The sequence below is a fragment of the Ipomoea nil genome, unplaced genomic scaffold (genome assembly GCF_001879475.1).
Source record: "Ipomoea nil cultivar Tokyo-kokei standard unplaced genomic scaffold, Asagao_1.1 scaffold0569, whole genome shotgun sequence".
In the NCBI taxonomy this organism is placed as follows: domain Eukaryota; kingdom Viridiplantae; phylum Streptophyta; class Magnoliopsida; order Solanales; family Convolvulaceae; genus Ipomoea; species Ipomoea nil.
The window spans coordinates 3,473-14,534 of NW_017616997.1; the positions used below are offsets into that span (position 1 = coordinate 3,473).

Here is an 11,062-nt window from a genome sequence, read left to right on the forward strand (position 1 = left end):
TATGGCCTGTGCGCCAATGTAGTTTTAGACTGATTTTTTGGGATAGATGTTTACACATTGCAGATTTGATTGCCGTAGCGTTTGCCGTATTTGGTAGACATGGCGTAACACCCCGTTTGGATTTCTTTTTATCCAGTTCTCATTTTATCTTCCCCTGTGCTAGTTTTGTTGTTTGATCTGCATGTGTTAAGGCTTTTTATCTAGCTTGTTTGGGGGGTGTTACAACAGCCTTCCTCGGCTTATTGGCCCTACACACCGCCTGGTGCGTCCAGGTCGGTGGGTCATATCACCGAGGCCCATATTTGGACCTATAGTCCAAGAAGTGAATCAATTTGGCCTTAGCCACTTCTGATCCTTAGCTCAGGAACAATCCATTTGGCCTTCAGCCATTTCCGAACCTTTAGTCCGGGAACAATCCATTCGGTCTTCAACCGACTTCCGAACCTTAGTCCGGGAACAATCCATTCGGCCTTCAGCAGACTTCCGAACCTTAGTCCGGGAACCACCCAGTTGGCCTATAACCAAAATGGGGGATCATGCAACACATAACACATAGGAGCACGTAATAGCATATTGGGAGGGAAAAGACATGTAAATAAACTTACGTGTGTTCATTCACATACTAAGAATAGTCCTAAGGGTTCATACAACTTCCACCTAGGTCCACGGGTTACCAATTCAACTAGCATGCAATCCTTAAGACTCATTTAACCTACGAATGGTACCCGAAATATCAAACTAGACTCAAGTACGACAAACGAGGTCCGTTGGGACACCATGGGGAGCGTGGAACATCAAACGGGGAAGCCAAAGACCCGGGGTGGGGTACGGACCAGCGGGTAGCCGGTGGGTGGGGGTCACCCGCCGGCTGCCCGCCGGAGATCACTGCCCGGCAGCGGGTTGCCGGCGGGCGGACGCCTGCCCGGCTCCTGCCCGCTGCCCGGCGATGATCTTCGAGCAGCGGGTAGGTGGCGGGTACCCCTACCCCCCACTGACTCTTTCATCACAAATTTGTCCCGGGATCCTTTGTGGAACCCGAAACCATGCTTAGACACTTTTAAACGCAAATAACGACACCACGTAGTCAATTTATGGATCAAAAGTAAGAATCACGTATAACTCATCCTATTACAACTTCTAAATATAAACAACACCCGAACATGCGAATTCCCACCCAAATATATATCAAGAACATTACAACACAAATTCCCAATCCATCCTAGGGCTCTAATCCCACCCAAATCATCAAGATCATATTTTATCTTTAACATCAAGAAATATCAAGATTCGTCAAGAATTATCACATCAATAACAAGAACTCCTTTTCAACATCAAGATCATCAAGATTATCAAGAATGCGCAAAGATCATCTTATCAATCATCGAGAACATATCACAATTAACATAGAAGAATTTATCAAGACACGAGAATATAGAGAGAGGTCAAAGAAGGAGATTATAGCGAAGAAAATAGGTTTTGTTGAGACATGGGTTACCTCTTAGCCTTAATTAATTTCCTTGGCTATGAAGGGTCTTTCTTTAAGATTTCTTCTTTCTTGATTTCTCCTAAGGGAATTCTTGGAACTTCTTGTGTGGTGAGAGATTATTGTGGTGTAGGGTCTAGGTGCCTCCTATGTCCTTATTTATATACTTAAGAGTCCTAATTAGGGTCTAAGTTATATGGGTTTGCTAATTCTATTTCCTATAGGACTAGGGGATTGGTTTTATGGATAAGGGTCCATGGACTATGGTGGACCCCTCTTTAGCTAACTAATGGATTTTAATTCCCTTTTGAGGGTGAGTAGTTAATTAATTAATTTGGGTTTAGGGGTCGTAACACGGGGTGTTACAAATGTCTCATACCATTAATCGTGCAATCCAGCTACAGCCACACACACAACACCATCATAGGAATCAATCAACGGATCACAAAGAAGATATGAAACCATACTCAACAAGAGAAAGATCACAATCCGACAACAACGATGATTAATACAAGTCATCATCTACAATAGGAAAGAACAACCACACGCGCTAGCATTTAAACACCGAACTAGCATGCTTATCAAACGGGTAAACTAAACATCGTTCCGAAGAACACACAAGACTCATCATGGTTCAACGAATCACAATGTTGAACACTTAGCACGATTCAAGACACCAACACCTACATGGAATCCTACCATATAGTTCTAGACATACGAAACATCAAGAAGACACTCAAATAGTTCCACAAAAGAACATCGGGAAGTCAAAAGACCAAATACCGAGTCAAAAGAATCACGGAGAACAAATCCCCAACCATCAGCATATATATACCCCGCGGGTGGGGCCACGGGTGGAACCCCACCCGTGGTTCCGCCCGTGGGAACACACTTCCTCCACACTCGTACCCCGCGGGTAGGCCACTGCCAGCCGTTCCGCCCGCGGGTACCATGCCCTGTACAAAAACATCCCTTCGGGGATTTTCAACACCAAGCTCAAATTCAAGTCCAAGACATGCCAAATCTCACAAAATACAACAAAATGACTTGAATCAAAGGAATAGCCAAGCAATGGCATACATGAACCCTAATAACAAGCTATAGATATGTATTTTCACAAGACAATGCATCAACACTCACATTTCATAGCAAAATCACATGTAGAATCCAAGAAATCATCATATAGGTAATGCCAACATAGGGTAGGCTCAACTCATAAGCCAAACGGGAACCTGAGAATTAAACCTGATCTCAACTATTAACAAAAGTACTAATTAAAACTAATTAAGGTAAAACTAATCAAAACAAAGGGTTAAGGTAAAACTAATAATTAAACAAGGCTTAACTTAACTAAACCATCCTAGGATTCAAACCCTAGCCAATTACCACGCTTACCACTACACCACTTAACCACTTGTTAACCCCTACTAAACACAACTAATTAAAACTAAACACAACAACAAAAGCAAAGCTGCTCACCAACTTCATCTTCTTCTTCACGTGCATGCCGCGGGTGGAACATGGTAGGTTCCACCACCCGTCACTCCTTCCTTGCTTGCTGCCACGCCAGAGAGAGACGCCGGAGGGAGGGAAGATCGCCGCCGCCGCGGTCCGAAGCTCCGCCGTTGCCGACGAGAAGGTCCTCACGCCGTCCACTGAACTCGCCGAAGCTACAACCGGCCGGAGCTGCCTCCGCCACTCTACTCTTGTTAGAACACAAAGGGGTCGCCGGAGACGCTACTACCACCGCTTCATCGTCGGAGTCCTTCCCGGACTGTCACCACCGTGCCTCAGCTGAAACGCCGAGTTTCCGCCCTCAACGCCGCATGCTTGGGACTGCTCCGTCGTCTACGTCGATCAGGGGAAGAAAACAGAGACCGCAGCTCGCCCATCGTCACAGCCGCACACTGCTCCGGTTGTCCTACCTTGTTGCTCTACTTGCCGACGCCGGCTGCTACAAACGAGAGAGGGGAGACGATGCAGCTGGTCTTCTTTTGAGCTTGAGGGAGAGAAAAAAGCCGAGAGAGGATAAGGGAGGTAAACAGAGAGGGGGTTTCGTTTGGTTGAAAAGGAGGGTGAAGGAGGTGGTTGTTGGTTTGGAGAGCTCATGGTGTTACTGCCATTGTAGCTAGGCCGAGAGAGGTATACGGCTGGCTTCAAGGGAACAAGATGATACAATACATACATACACATATTAGATGGTAGGGTTTCTATAATTAGAAGGTGGGCTATGCTAGATTTGGGTCAAAAGCTCGGGTTGGGTATTTCTAAATGTGGATTTTAGTCAAAACATCTTAGGCTCACAAAATAGTTATAACACATATATTTATACAACTTATGGGCTTGACTAGTTTAGGTTCAAAGCTTACATAACATATAATAAATAAATACATTTTGGGCTTAGGGTGACAAGTAAACTTCTAGGCTAAAAATCATTTTTGGCTTTAAAGCATTTGGGCACCAAAGTGCCGGTTCACAATCATAGGTAGACCCGAGCCCATTTTAAATCAAATAGCTATATAAATATTTTTATTAAAATATTTACTATCGGGACTATAATTTATTTTTAGGAAAATACGGGGTGTCACAAATGGCATACAATAACCCTAAGAACAAGCTCTAAACATGCATTACCACAAGACAATGCATCAAATCTCACATTTCAATACAAGAATCACAAGTAGAAGCCAAGAATTCATCATATAAGTAAGAAAATAGGTTTTGTAAAGCATGGGTTACCTTTGTAGCCTAAAACTTCTCTTTCTCACCCTTAGAAAGCCTCTCCTAAAGCTCTTCTTCCACACCAACTTCAGAAACAAACCAAAAGACAATAAAGATTCTATTTTTAGAAAAAGATAACTCAAAGGAGGTTAAAAACACCAAAAGATCAAGGATCTTACCCTCCCCTATGCTCAAGATTAGGAAAGTAGGAATCTTGGAAGACAACTTGCAAGATTTAGGATGCCCAAATTTTAGCTTGGAGAAGAAGCTACCAATTCTTAGAGAGAAGGTAGAGATTTTGTGTTTAGATTGTTAGTGGATGAAATGAAGAGATGTTGCTAGGTTAGCTTGAAGCACAAACTTTAGGTAGAAAGACACATTTGCCCTTACTAAAGTTGGAAGAATAAGGAGACAAGGGAACAACCCAATAAGCATAAGGTACAACTCTTTGACCTTGAATAACTAGTCAAATTCTAGTCCTTCGACTATTGAATTTTCAGGATTTTAGGAATAAATTAACAACGAAGCTAGGATTAATTCTCTAATTAATCCTTGATTAGAGTTTGGATTTACGGGGTGTCACAATAAATCTAAGACCAAAAATGGAATTAACTCTAAAATTAAAAGTGTTTAGAAAATATAGCTATTAATAAAACTAAATAAATGTCAAGGGACAAAAATAGACATATATTTGTACTTGCATGTTGCATGTAAGGAAAGTGAAGAAAAGGGAATAAAACGGAGGTTTGGGGTGTAAGTACATTTATTTTGTCTTTTCTTTTTAAGCTTGGCAAAAGAGAGAAATTATGGTTATTCTTTAGATGAGATTAGTTGAATTTTTAATGGAAAATTTTAGAGTTAATACCCAAAATCGTCCTCGACTATAGTGGTTTTTCTCAATTTCGTCCTAAACGACTTTGGTGACCTAATATCGTCCCAGACTTTTGTGTTTTGCTTAATTTAGTCCTCCATTTGTTATTCCGTCAAATTGGTGTTAAATAAAGGGACAATTCAGTAATGTCAATATTGATCTCTCTTTACTTTCAACTTGTGAAGTGCGAAATTCCTCTTTCTTGTACGAATTACACCCAAAATTACTCCCGGACCTGCAAATCAAATTTTATATTCGCAGTTTTAGGAGTAATTCTGGGAGTAATTCGTAAAAAAAAAAATGGATTTCGCAATTCACATGTCTATGAGTAAAGAGATGCCAATATTAAAATTACTGAATTGTCTATTTATTTAACACCAAATGGACAGAATAACAAATGAAGGACTAAATTGAGCAAAAACACAAAAGTCTGGGACTAAATTGAGCGAAATACAAAAGTCTGGGACGATATTAGGTCACCAAAGTCATTTAGGACGAAATTGAGAAAAACCACTATAGTCGAGGACGATTTTGAGTATTAACTCGAAAATTTTACAATACAGTAAATTACAATACTGTGAGTTTACAAGTTCTCATAACATCAAATTTAGTACTCCATATAAAATTTTTATATTTAGAAATTGCGGTAAAAGTACTACAGTAAAAATAATATAAATATTTAAATTTAAAATAATTAAAAAGTAATAAAGAAAATAAGAAAGGAGAAAGAAGAAACAATTTGTATGACTAATGAATATTAAATATTAAATATGACAGATAATATGAGACAAATGGAGTCATAATAAAATTTTATAACAGTCAATGCTCCAAAGAAGTTTCTCTTAAAATACTTCAAAGTTCAAACAGGAGGACCAAATCCAAAGTATAGACACAGGTCAAGTGGGAAATTAGAATAATGCATGGATCGATACCCCTTGGAATTGTTACGGGTGCGGGCAGTATGGATACACAATTGTTATGAAGTTGGTGGCAATTTGATGTGTGGTGCAGTATGTACAGGTACACAGTTACATTGTTACAATTGTTATACCATGGACCATAGTTCATATTGCATTACAAACCTATACAAAAGTTTTGTACCTTTCGCTAATACATTTTATACATGTAAATGATCTTGTGGTCTAATGGCACCAAGTTGTTCTTTTATATGAGAGGTTGTGGGTTCGAATTTCAGTAAAGGCGATAACTATAAATACAGAATTGAAATGTTATTTTTGAACTAGAGTTTACAATGCAAGATAAACCATGATGCATGGTATAATTTGTCCAATTTGTTAGACCTCCACCAGATAGCAACACATTTGGAAGGCTGTCATTAAGTAGACATTATTGGAAAATGCCTGAACTCAAGAAAATTTGGTAATTAAAATGTCCTCCTTGCTTCATGGCTAAAAGACTGGCGTTACGGTCATTCAACTTCCAAAGGAAGCAATTCTGAGGTAACCATTAACTTTCAGAGGAAGCAATTCCCGTATAACAATAAATAAAAGTTAGGGTCAAAATTATTACATATTGATATTTTGAGGACAGATAATCTAAGGACTTAAATTTTTTTTTATTTGTAGAGATAATGGAGAATCTTTGGATGCACAACTAAAAATGTTATTTACAAAGAAAATTTTAATAATTTGTAATATAATCTGAATGTTAATTATTTATTTAATCTTTTGTACTATTCAAAATTTCTAATTGTTTTTATTATATTATGATATATATAATTTTCTTATAATGATTACAAGTAGTAATATAATAATAATAATAATAATAATAATAATAATAATAATAACAACAACTCCAACAATAACATCATCTTTTTGTCATTTCTACGCTTTTTTTTCTTTTTCCACAATCACCGAATTACAATTTAGTAAAAAGAGAAAATTGAAATTTTATGGCACAGAACAAAGTAAGAAATTAATTCCAACTACATCCATGATCCAACCAAACACACATAAGGAGCAAGAAAGTGTTCCCAATGAATGTCTCATCCCGATTGAAACATTATGTAAAGGTGGATACTAACTTTAATTTTCTTCACCAGCCCAACTAAGAATCCTAGAACTTAAACTACATGTACTTTTTGTTACAATTTAATTAGCTATAAACTACATGCGCAGCTAAGAATCCTAGTTTTGGTACAATGTAAATTTGTGAAAATAGTTATGATATTAAAAAAAAAAAAAAAAAAAAAAAAAAAAAAAAAAAAAAAAACACAATGACCAAACTGGGCAAATATGGATTGATACGATTACTATCATATCATAAATAAATTATGAGAGTTGTTTTAATCATCAATAAAATTAAATTAAAGTCAAGTGAGTTGTGTTTTCTCCGCCTTCGAATTACATGAATCCCAAAAAAGGGGTAGATTAATAAAACAATACTAAGAAATGTAATTTCGTATAAAATAATGAAACAAGAAGAAGAAAAATTCCAAATTTGTCTTTTTCCAATAGATGGGGAGAAGGTGACAAAACTCTATATCTACCTTTCACCTTTTTTCCTATGAATTCGTAATAGTATTTTCATTATCTGCAAGGGTGTTGCTATTTGCACCCCCTTTGACCAAAATGGGGTAAAAAGTACATTGAAAATATAAAAAGTTAAAAACTTATAATAAATACATTTGTGGTGCAAATAGCCTAATGGGTGGTCAAAATGCTATTTGCACCACCTTGTCAAACTTGCAATTAATACTTTGATAATTTAAAATTTAATTAATTAATACATAAATAAATAAAGACTCACCTTCTCCGGTGAGAGGAGAAGGCAACCCAGTCAGATTTCTACCTGGGTTGCCTTCTCCTCCGGTGAGAAGGCAACCCACAGTGAGTTGCCTTCTCACCGGAGAAGGCAACCCAAGTAGAAATCTACTTGGGTCGCCTTCTCCGATGAGAAGGCGACCCACAGGGTGCCTTCTCACCGGAGAAGGTAGCCTTCCCACCGGAGAAGGTAGCCTTCCCACCGGAGAAGATGACGACACTTTCTTCTTCTTCTTCTTCTTTTTAAATTTTAATATTTTTAATTTTTAAAAAAAATGAAAAACAAATACGGAGTAATAATCTTTGACTATATTTAATGCTGGTGGTGTAAATAGCAAATTTGCATTTACACCACCTATAAAGCTATTTGACCTACTAATTAGGTGGTGCAAATTGTAAAATAGGTGGTGTAAATAGAATTTCCCATCTGCAATTATAACATGTAAATATATTAGGATCGAAAGAAAAGAATATTCAAATTCAATATTATTGATAGAACTATAATCTAAATAAAATGTGTTAGCTACTGAGCAAGCTATACATATAGCAAAGGGCAGCTATCACAAGAGAACTAGAATGGAAAAACAGTCATAGAAATCTCTAGAAAGATATTGTATGAAACAAATACTTTTCAACTTACTTTTAATTGTGCAGGTTAGGTTAGTGCCAGCACCGGTGTTGGCCACCACTGCTCAGTAATTGAATGGGCAATCCCATTACTAACTGACCACCCAACAGAATCAGTCCAATAAAAAGCACTTCCATCACGGTGGTGAAATCCTGTCTCTTTAATTTTAGGATCAAGATCAAGATCTAGGAAGTTCAAGAGACGCGGAATTTCATTAACGTAAATCTTGTGCACCAAACTCCATTTTCCCATGTTGTAGTCCTCCAGCTCCCATATATAATGTAAGGGAAATTCTTGGCGGTTACAACTCCCAATGCATGTTGCATGAAGACGATCTTGAAATATTCCAATGGTTTGGTAGTCCGCAATATTATAACAAGTTGGCGTATCAATTACACGAGAAAATTTTTTAGGACAAGTGTAAGGATCATACACAAGAATAAAATCACAGATCAGCCAATATAACATTCCTTTATAAGGGACAAGGGGCATAGAAGATAATATTCATTTATTATAGTGGGCAGGGGGTATAAAAAAAAGGACTGAAAACCTCAAGCGCCGCGGTAATGAAACCACAAGAGTTTTCCATTGACCTTTTTCAGACGAAAAGAGGTGAAGTCCGACTTGGAAATAAGAATGTGGATAAATACAAAATTGAGCCACCACAAAATTATAGCGAGGATTGTCTACACATTGGGTGCAAAGTGAACAGGGAGCAGGAAGGCGAAGAAAGCCATAGGCCGTTATAACCCACTCAATCAATTGGATTTGGAATTGGGGGCCAGGAGGAAGAGTAGCCCACTGCTTGGTTAGCTGATTACAGACATAGAACTTGGTGGTTTGGGAGATGGTGGCGGAGCATAGAATTAAATCAGCACAGGAAGCCTTCAATTCAGTTGTGCCACCTTGGGGACAGGGAAGGAAACTTAAATCCAGCCCCCGGAAGCCGCACAAATTGGCACAGGAAACGATCGACAAAGAGCGGTCAATTTGAGATTGGAATATAAAGGCAGAGGATTGAGAATGAGGATCATGAAAAATTGGCGGAAGGGATGTGTCATGGCGGCGGTGATTGAATAAAGTAATAAAATACTGAGAAGAGATAAGAGAACACCAGCTCTTGCATACCAATTTCAACCGGATAGCTGTTCTGCTGGGGAGCCTGGCAAGGATTTCAATTAACAAGTTCTCCTCCAGATTATTGATGAAGAATTTCATCAACTTGGCATTCTGGACCTGGAGGCTATCCATGCGGCTGCTGCGTTCTGTTCTGTTATGTCATACCAATTCTCCAGCCGTTATATCATAGACCACGGTCCATGTGCACCGCGATAAAAAACGGCGTCGTTTCTTTAAGTAAAGAAACAGCCCGTTCGCCGTTATAATTAACGGAGTCCGCTTGTTTGGTGTATTAAACACCAACTGACACTACAGTATATTTAAACCGACACTACAGTTATATCAAAATGATACTGTAGTTATAGTGAAATAAAACTGCAGTGTATATAAAATGAAACTGAATAACATTTCACATATTTGAGTGTATATTGTACAATGAAGCTGTAATTATATCAAAATGATCATGCAGTTGTGTTTTAATGAAATTATAGTGTATATAAAATAAAATTAAATAACATTTTCACATATTTGAGTCTATAAATATCGAATGAAACTATAGTTATATCGAAATGAAACTGCAGTTGTGTTGAACTGAAACTGCAGTGTATACAAAATGACACTGAATAACATGGTTACTTTTTGCGAAAGGGTACGAAACGGCGGAAAACAAACACCGTGGTGCATGATATAATTTGCCCCAATTCTCCTAAACCCTTGCAAACCAATATAATAGGCAATTGTTATATCGTGGACCAAGGTCAATAGTGCACTGTGGATCCTGGTCCAATACAAATAATTTGTACTTTGGACCCTGCTTCAATACATATAATTTGACTTCATAATATACAAAATTCATGTTCATAATTTATGTTCATAATACACATAAACAAGATATAATAAACATAAATTATGTACATTATGAACATGAATTCTATCTATTATAAAGTTAAATTATGTGTATTCGACTATGGTCCACAATGTAATGTGAACCCTGATCCACGATATAAATTGCCTATATAATTAAGGATATCGATTGTCTTTCTCAAATTTTTATGCACTTCACCTAGCGATCAAAACAGCAAATTATTCTGTTGGTCCGGCACTTCACCATCACGATCAATATCAACATACACAATTTACATACTAAATGTTTATAATTTATATACTAAATGTTCACAGTTTACATACTAAATATTCATAATTTATATACTAAGTAAATGTTCACAATTCAAATTATGCTCATTCTTGGTTTTTTTTTTTTTTTTTGGTAAAATCTTATCAAGCAAAATTCTCATTTATAAAATAAGTGAAATTTTAATTTAACAAATAATAATACTTAACTAATAAGTATAAAAAAACTTTTTAAAAATTAAATACTTAAACAAAGTTACGTTCAAGCTATAAAAAGGGTCAAGATGAAAAGATGAAAATATAATAAGAATAAGTAATAAAAAGTT

General features: G+C 37.1%; 1 long non-coding RNA gene across 1 annotated transcript; it reads right to left on the minus strand.

The window, feature by feature from the left end:
- Positions 1 to 7,540: 7,540 nt before the first annotated feature.
- Positions 7,541 to 8,963, minus strand: LOC109174214. The gene is made up of 2 exons (XR_002053031.1): positions 8,499 to 8,963; positions 7,541 to 7,628 (listed from the first exon to the last, which is right to left on the minus strand). It is a non-coding gene; the product is annotated as an uncharacterized LOC109174214 (long non-coding RNA).
- Positions 8,964 to 11,062: the final 2,099 nt, after the last annotated feature.